At 46.3% G+C, this 8,889-nt stretch overlaps 1 pseudogene; it reads right to left on the reverse strand.

Annotated features, from left to right (window-relative positions):
• The window catches only part of LOC149326869 (arylsulfatase B-like), a 109,885-nt pseudogene extending 101,742 nt beyond the window's left edge, over nt 1-8,143 (reverse strand).
• Between the last annotated feature and the right edge of the window lie 746 nt (nt 8,144-8,889).

Here is an 8,889-nt window from a genome sequence, read left to right on the forward strand (position 1 = left end):
ACTGCTAGCTCCGTTGCTGAAGGCGTCGTGGAAATCGAATATATATTCTATTATGGGACGAGTTCGCAGTAAAGCGATGTGAAGAGTAGGCCTTTTGATATAGCGCAAGCGACTTCCGAAGCGCCGTCAGCCACGGCTTCGATGCGAAACCATTAGGCCTAGCGACGACTAGGGCAGCCTGGGACCAACGCGCAGTTCGTCGCCCGGCGTTGCCGTAGTCGGTGTCGTTGCCGAAAGTTCCACTTTTGAACAGACATGTTGTCGTTGCTCGAATCTACGAAGCATCATCTCTGGTAGAATGGCTGTTTTGTATTTCCTTGTGCGAACGTCAAGTACACCGAGCATGCCGGCCGGCCGACCGGCCTGGATCACGTCTGCCGGCGTCATAAAAAATGAGCTAAAGAGTGTTCTTGACGTAAATAATAAGCCCTAGGCCATGAAATGTAAAAAATGTGTCATTTTTGAGGATCGCTGACCAATACTTAGCTGCTGGTAAAGGTAACAACTGTGATACGAGCAAATTTCTGGGCACAACCGCCTTGCAGCTGCCGCTGGCCCTACGTTGCGGTCCGGCTCGCCTGGCGCCCGCTCGCTTCGCTGCTGAAGGCGTCGCGGAAAGTGACCATACTATTATTTTATTGTGAGATGATGCTGTCGACTGTAAAGCGATGTGTAGAGTAAGCCTTTTATTATAGCTCAGGAGAGTTCTGAAGCGCCGGCCGCTGCGGCTTCGACGTGAAACGAGCTATAGGCCTAGCGACGACCACGGCAGCCAGGCAGCAGCAGAGCTCGTCGCTCGTAAAGCCCGCGAGCGATGCCGTTGCCGAAAGCTCCCAACATAAGCAGGCATGTTTTGTCGCTGCTCGAGTTAGCTGGCAGTCTTTCTGGTGACGATCGGTGCGGCGCGCCGGCCAAGTTTTCGCACATATGCGTCTCCTGCTTGCTGCTCGAACGGCATGGATCCGGAGCTCGAAGCGCGGCTGCGTGCAGCCACCGCTGAGATGGGCTTCAAGCCTTTCAGTATACGCCATACCGAGACCCACAGGGCGACGACAGCAGCGACATATATAATTCTAGTACACTATAGCAGCGACTCGTCGGCGCAGCTAGGAAAATCGCAAAGGCGGGCGCCAAGATTTGACAAGAACACCTGCTATTGTGAGCAGACGGATTTCCTTCTTTACCGGAAGTACCACATTAATTTCAAGAAATGCGCTGGATTCTTACCTCTGTATACGTGTGTTTTAAAAAATAATGAGCAATCAATAAAATAGTATTTCAAGGAGCATCAGTGGTCAGTTTCAAATGAAATACTGCAAAAATTGCGCGTGACGTCATTTGGCAGAGCCAATGATAAGGGCCGCCCAGTCCATCGCCAAGGCTGCCCAGTTTATGTCATGTGGTAGAGGCGGTTAAAAACGCGCGGTGAGGTGTCGCCCTAATCGGCTGTGAGCGGCAAGTTTGAAAAATTGTTTGTAAATTACTGGTTCCACGCGCAGCTTTCTGAATCAGGCAGAGACCACCTCTACAGAGTTGTTGCAATAAAATATGATTGAAGAAACCATTTCAGGGTCCCTTTAAGACGCAAGCTAAAACACACGCCTAACAATATAAAGTTAGTTGCATGTAATACTTTCATCAGTACTAAACTCGAATACGCTTCTGATATATGGAATCCGCACACTCAGAACGTTATTTATCAACCCGAACTCATTCAAAAAAGGCGGTCCGTTTTGTTTTTAATAAATAAAGATGATCCGACTCGCCAACAAAACTTACGGACGATAACAAAATTCTGTTGCTGCATGTCCGCCAAAAAAATCAACCGCATTTCACTTCTTCATAAAACTGTGTCAGGTAAATTCTGAATTATTTCTTCCATTTCTCAGCCATTGCACCACTAGAAAGAGCCGTCACACCAAAGAACACTCTTTACGGCTTCTTTTTGCCAAAACAAACGCATACAAGCGCAGTTTCTTCCCAACAACTATTTCCGACTGGAACGCGCTTCCTGAATGTTTTGTATGCCCCTCTTGCCTCGGCCAATCTGGCCTGCAGTGTGGTGAAATAAAATAAATAAGTAAATAAACACTAATAACTGATAGTTTTCTTTTCTTTTTTCTGTGTTTCCTAGTTTTGTGTGTTATGTTAACATTTTTATCGCCGCCTTCTGTAATACCACTCAGCAGTATCGGGGTTAATAAATTGAAATGAAGTCCCTCAGCAATGGCCGTTGAGAACGCACACTCACCAAGCCTTATTGGGTAGAGCCCCGTGAGGATAGCGGCCCTCGACGGCGTGCATGTCGGCAGCGTGTAGTACTGGCTGAACAGAGCTCCAGTTGCAGCCAAGGCGTCCAGGTTTGGTGTTGGTATCTGGCAGGCGCCGAAGAGTCAGGTGTCTGCCCATCCCTGAGTTTGTAGCAGGAAGAACATACATGCATCAGTGTGTCCGTTATGTAGAAGTGATAATCTGTGCATTTTCAATATGGGCTGAAACGGGCAGACAAAGTTCGCGCCAGTCTGATTGGCTTTCTCATTCCCTCCGCCCGGAAGTCGCCTTTCCAGACCCGTCGTCTCCTTTCACGTCCACCACGACAACGTCCCTTTAGCAGCTTCTCCTCTCGAGCTCTTCTCCTCTGGCCGACTACTCCATAAGCTGTTTCGAGTCCGTTTACGTCTCTTCTTTTAATCCCACTTCCCCAGACGCAGCCTGTGTTTTGACTGTCTGCCTGTGACTGTGACTTTCACTGTGTTTTTTATTGGGGTTTGCTCTTGTTTTAGTGTTGTTTTATTACTCGTTTGGTCTTCCCTTTAAATAGTTTTTTTTTCTTTCACCCTTTAGATCTTTTTAATTTACCTTCAATTGGCGTTAAGCCTGGCAAATGGTTGCTGATCTGGGCTTCCTATCTTTCTTTTTTGCTGTTTTTACATTTTCTTCGCGAACCAGTGAAAGGACTGAAAAGGATAATACCTAGCTTGTTGAAGATATAGGAGTATCGTGCTACTCTCCCTTTTCTACCAGACATCACATTGTCTCCCATACGTCAGGTGAAATAAGCTTCAATGTCCACTCCTGAGCAAGAGTGCTAACATCTATGCACAAATCGTCAGATCCTTATCTCGATGCGAACATGGCGGAGACGAAAGCTGCGAATAAAAGAGAGTACACTTCCCCAGGCACGAGCTTCAAGTATCTAAGTAAACACCTGCGTAAATCCTTCGATTTATGCTTCTGAAACGATCTTCGACACATTGGAGTGACAGGTGACCTCCTCACACTGGAACCTTCAAATATAAATGTTCAGCGATCTCAGACGCCACTGGAGGTGTTGAGTTCCCTCTCCAAGGACCAGTTACAAAGTATTTATTCAAGCAGGATAAAATAATCTGAGCTTATACTAAAGTCCCTGTGGTGTGTTGTTCCGATAGGGCCGCTATGTCGGTGAGGGCTTTGGATCATATGCAAGTGGATTTAGCGCTAAAGCAGTACCTATGTCATGAAACTTCTCCATATCTCTAAGGGAGTGCCTGGTGCGCGGGCTAAAACGGCGGCACGGCAGCGCTGGCTGAAATCAGGAGATGGACCTGTGAAGTACATTACACCCGATATAGTTGAGTCATTTAGAAGAGAATGAAATGGTGGTAAGCTGGCCTCCAATGTGGCGGATCTTTGACTGGTTACGTTGCTCATAAACAATACAGCCGTGTAGTGAAGGCATTGCCCGACGAAGGTGCCGCGCTATAATTATGCGAAGAAATTCCGTGTCTTCAACCATCCCCGTTATTCGATCGGACATCATTGAAGTAGCGGCAGCAAGAACGAAGCTCTGCTCACGAGTTCTTTCGACTGCATGTCTGTGTGTCTCCGTGGAACGAAGGTAGCGTTGGATTAGTTTCTATAGCAGTTTTTTGATCGCTACCTAGCTCGTCGAATTACCTGCGGTGACTTCAACGCCCAGCACTCTGTCAGGGGTGACAAAGATTGCATAAGCCCGCAGACTAGAAATCGCAAACAGCACTGACTATGTTTACCTGTTGGTTGTCAATGATGCAAGTCCCACTTTCATGCTACCACCAGCCTCAACCATAGCTACAGGCGTCACATTGATTTCACCTGAGAGTACGACACAAAACACTGCACTGCTCATAAAGTCTTCGCAGTCTTCATGTGTGGAGACACTACTCGAACTCCTGCGACTCCTGCAGCAGCTTGGGCACACTCGACGAGTGAAAGCTGATATCCTGCCAGCTGACATTTCAGTTGACTGAAGGAATCTAGTTGCGCTAAAAAAGACAAAAACAGGAAAAAGCCAAGAGACAGACAGAGCGCAAACTATCAACTGAGTTTATTTGTGTGAAAGTGCCTTATATAGTCAGAATCACAGCAAAAGAACAAGGGGAATGAGAGAGGGGTACAGCCAATCAACTCCTGGTCAACAACAGGTGCGCAGAAAATGGCCCACACTGATTCAGTGAGTAGGATTTTAACTGCCTTTAGACAGTATGGGCGAGGTTTGACCTTTACGCATGAGCTTCCTTCTAGTGGGTCGTTGCAATTTTTAGATATTAACCTGAACCTCGGCACGCAACACGCCTGCTGGCACTATGCCCCACGAGCAAAGAAAGAGTTGCTTCCGTATGATTCCGCGCATTCGAAGACAGTCAAAAGAGCAATTGCAAGCTCGTGCCTGGAATCCGCTCTTACCAAGTCATGCCCGCATGCAATGCATACAAGTTTTAATAATCAAATTGAAAGGTTGCTTTCAGCCGGCTTCCCCTGCGACGTCATATCAGCCGTGGCCGAGAATCTTCTCAGGAAGATAAAAAGAAGAAATCGAGGTAGTGTGGATGAGCCGCTGCCAAAAAAGAAGGTCGTGGTGTTGCCTTATATACACAAAGTGGCGCACAACGTAAAAAAAGTGGCCAAGAGGCATGGCGTCCCTGTTGTTTTTTCTGCCCCACGGAAACTCGCAGCCTTGTGCCCGAGAACCGGGAACCAAGGAGTTAGAGGCAGTGGATGCGACATAAAACATGCCGAAAAGTATGTGAAATGTGCCACTGGAGTGGTGTATGAAATCCCACTGAAGTGTGGAGGCGCCTACGAGGGCCAAACAGGCCGATGCGTGAATGAACGCGCAGGGGAACATGCCCGATCCATTCGGAATAAAGAAGGAGCAAACTTGCCTGCTCATTGCCTTGCTTGCAGTGGATGCGAGCCTCTGCTTAAGCAGATTAAAATACTAGGAAGAAGTAAAAACAAAACAGCGCGGGAGATTTTGGAGGATTATCACATTAAAGAAAACGGTGATAAATGTGTAAGCGACACTTCTGTAAAACTGTACAATAAGGAAAACCATTTTCTGCGCACCTGTTGTTGACCAGGAGTTGATTGGCTGTACCCCTCTCTCATTCCCCTTGTTCTTTTGCTGTGATTCTGACTATATAAGGCACTTTCACACAAATAAACTCAGTTGATAGTTTGCGCTCTGTCTGTCTCTTGGCTTTTTCCTGTGTTTGTCTTTTTTAGCGCAACTAGGTTCCTTCAAGCAATGCACCAACTCGCCCAACAAGAAGTTCTTCTAAATTTCAGTTGACATAGGAGCGAAATGGTGAAAGGAACCTTATCCCAGGGGCGGGGGTATAGGGAGGCGCTTGATCAATATGAATATTTCACTTTTGCTGGCCACTTCGGCGTACGTGGTTATGACAACTACCAGGAGCTTCTAGCAAGCATTTCCGGTATGTTACCCAGAACGTGGCTGCTACTAAAATGGCGAAAACTTCTGCGGTCGATTAAAAGACTAATGGCAACCCCGGACTTAAATACGCCTGACACAAAGAACTGAGCGGTAGGTTGAAGGCAGTGTGAAGAAAGCCTGCGTGTTTGCAATTTATACAATTCTGCACAGAGCGCCTTAAATGGTTGTAGCCGGCAGCAATTTTAGTCGGTCTCAATATCGTTTGCCCAGCAATGGGCGTAGTCAAGGTGATGATGCTGATCAATTTCTTTGAGCGATCGACAACTGGTTGCGCCAGAGCACATTTTCTGCATACACACAAGAAAAAGAGATGTAATTGCAGCATATAGAACGAATAAGCTACAGCTATCAAGGTCACTCACCGCTCATGAGCTAAGACGTTTTGAAAGCTAAAAAACACTGACAAGATTAAAACACGCAAGACAAAATTTGATCAGCAGAACACTAGTAAAGTCTGTTGGGGACTCAACCCGCAAGTACTTGGTGTAGTGTAAGCCATAAAATAAAGTTTATTTATGTAGGTATAAATGACGTAAGCGAAATAATAGACTTTTTATTCGTATAAACAAAATCTATTTTGGATAGAATGATTATAGCTACCAGTTCGCACTAATGGTCCGAACGAAAGCACTGTTAATTATTCGCGAAGGTATCAATGATATGCCATTTAATCTGAATGCTAAGAATTCGTCAGGACCTAATGGCATTACAAATGCATTTAATTAATAGACGTCATGCCAATCAGGTTTCGGGCTTTCTGACCGATATGTTCAACTTGCCGATAGCCACAAGAGACACAGTAGTGCTCGGCTGCTGACCCGAAAGACGCGGGTTCCATCCCGGCCGCGGCGGTCGAATTTCTTTGGAGGAGAAATTCTAGAGACCCGTGTACTGTGTGATGTCAATGCACGTTAAAGAACCCAAGGTGGTCAAAATTTCTGGAGCCCTTTACTATGGCGTCTCTCATAGCCTGAGTCGCTTTGGGACGTTAAACCCATAAAACCTAACCAAAACCAACAAAGTAGCTGATTGGTGCAGTGCACGAGTTTTAGAAATCCATAAAAAGGGTGACTGGCTTTTCGTAAATAATTATCACCCTGTTTCTATCACAAGTACTTGTTGGAAAATGTTACAGCATGCTGTTGCATGTTACGCTGATGATTTTTTAGCTGATCGTAAAGTGTTGTCGTCACGTCATGGCTTCATAAACATTTTCCATGGTTACACAGTTTTTTAAACTGTTTATTAGTTGTAGGGCGCAAATATTGTGCCTGGGCAGGTAGATATTGCCTTACGTTTTTCGAAGGCCCTCGATAAATTGCATCAAAGAAAACTACTATAGAAATCACAAAGCCTTGAACTGCCTTTTTAGTGTTTTGTTAGATCATTGTATATCTCTGAAATATACGACAGTTTGTTTAAGTCTAAAAATGTAGGGCTACACTTCGTACGTTTCCTGGTTTCTAAAACCTGTCGCATCTTGCTGCCGTCATGGAGGAGAGTTTCCACCACAGGGAGTGCGATGGAGCTATAACTGTCGCTATTTCTGCTGATCACTAGCCTTGGGAAGACGGCGAAGTATCTGGAGCATTTTCGTCCATATGCCTGTGTTCGACCCTTTATGCACGAAGAAATATAATATCGTCGGCGTTGCCCTATCATCTTATAAAGACACTCGAGGTCGATTTCCGGACGGAGGAGACTTGAGTACTAAACCCTGCGACAACGTTCCGAGGTTTAGAAAGAATGTTCTACTAATTGCACCTATTTTGCATCGGGCTGAGGAGCTCATTGCGCGCTATGGACACTCTGAATAGTATAGTCGTAAACGTGTGGACCATTTCTTGAGGTATGCTTAACAGCTGCCGCAGCGAGAAACGACACGCATAGCGCATGTCAATGGTATGGCGCTAGAGGTAATTGCTTCTTGGCCATACTTTGTGAATCGTTATGCATCCCCAACGTTCATAACTTATTGAAATTGAGAGATGTGGTCAGTATTCCCTCAGCAAGGTGTTACATTCACTGATTTTACAACAGGGCTACTTCACCGCTGAGAATTAAACACCTTTTGTTCCTTGCGTCCGACTTAGAGCATATGCAGTTTCTCATGCACGTCCTCATTACTTACCACATCTCGTTTCTTCTTCTGCATTATGTTACTGACGCATATCCAGAGAGTGCCCGTATGTGGCAATTATATACAGGTTGGCTCTACGGGGTGCTATCGGGAGAGCGATCGATTTTGATTTGGCGGAGAGTGAAAAGTGTGGATAGATGTTACTTGCTATATCGTCCGCCAGGATGAAGATGATGTGCGGACGCTTTCCGCCAGCACAAACACTCGACAGCGCCAGGAAGGCGACAAGGGCCGCGATCATCCTGAAACATGTTCAAAGGAGGTATTTCAGAACACAAAGAAGGAAGACGCAGACGCAGAAGTTGGAAATGATAGTGGAGCTAAGCTAACAGGCTCAGCGCGTTATTCATCGAAAGCTGGTTCAAATTAGCGGCTATTTAGGCATGTCTAGTCGGTCTGGCGCATGCATGCAACGAGAACGTTAGCACTGGAACAAGCATATTTAGACAAATTTTGTGCATGCCACAAACCAACCCCACACACGCTCGTATAGCTGCTTCGATGCGCCTCTCTTTCCCAGTCTAGCCACTTGGCCTTGGCCTGCTTATTTCAAGCATGTTTAGGTGCCTGGCTTAGCCTGTCTTTGTCGAACTAGTTTGGCCACTGGGCTTCGCTGTCTTTTTTTTGCCAGCACCACCGCTCGCGGTACCGTCTTGAACGTCCAGCTCGGGTATCAACACGCTTTGGACTTTCCCACCAGAATAATTCATTACGTTAGCATGGTGACTTTACGAGCACCATACGGCGTACAGTTTTCATGAACATCCGGCGTGGTCTCCTGCTCTTCGCATCTCGTCAAAGCGGCCCTGGACTCCACGGCTGACTGTGCGACATTCGCAAACCACAAAGGGCTCTTGGTACCTAATACATGTCACCACCTCGTCTAGCGGACGTCCTCTACCTCTCGTACAATTATAGCGCTAGCTTCTCCCTTTACTTTGCATGTGTGACAAGCTGCAGCGCCCTCACTTTCTTTTTTTACTCTGAC

This window comes from Amblyomma mixtum, chromosome 10, assembly GCF_055824585.1.
Source record: "Amblyomma mixtum isolate Tamu chromosome 10, ASM5582458v1, whole genome shotgun sequence".
In the NCBI taxonomy this organism is placed as follows: Eukaryota; Metazoa; Arthropoda; class Arachnida; order Ixodida; family Ixodidae; genus Amblyomma; species Amblyomma mixtum.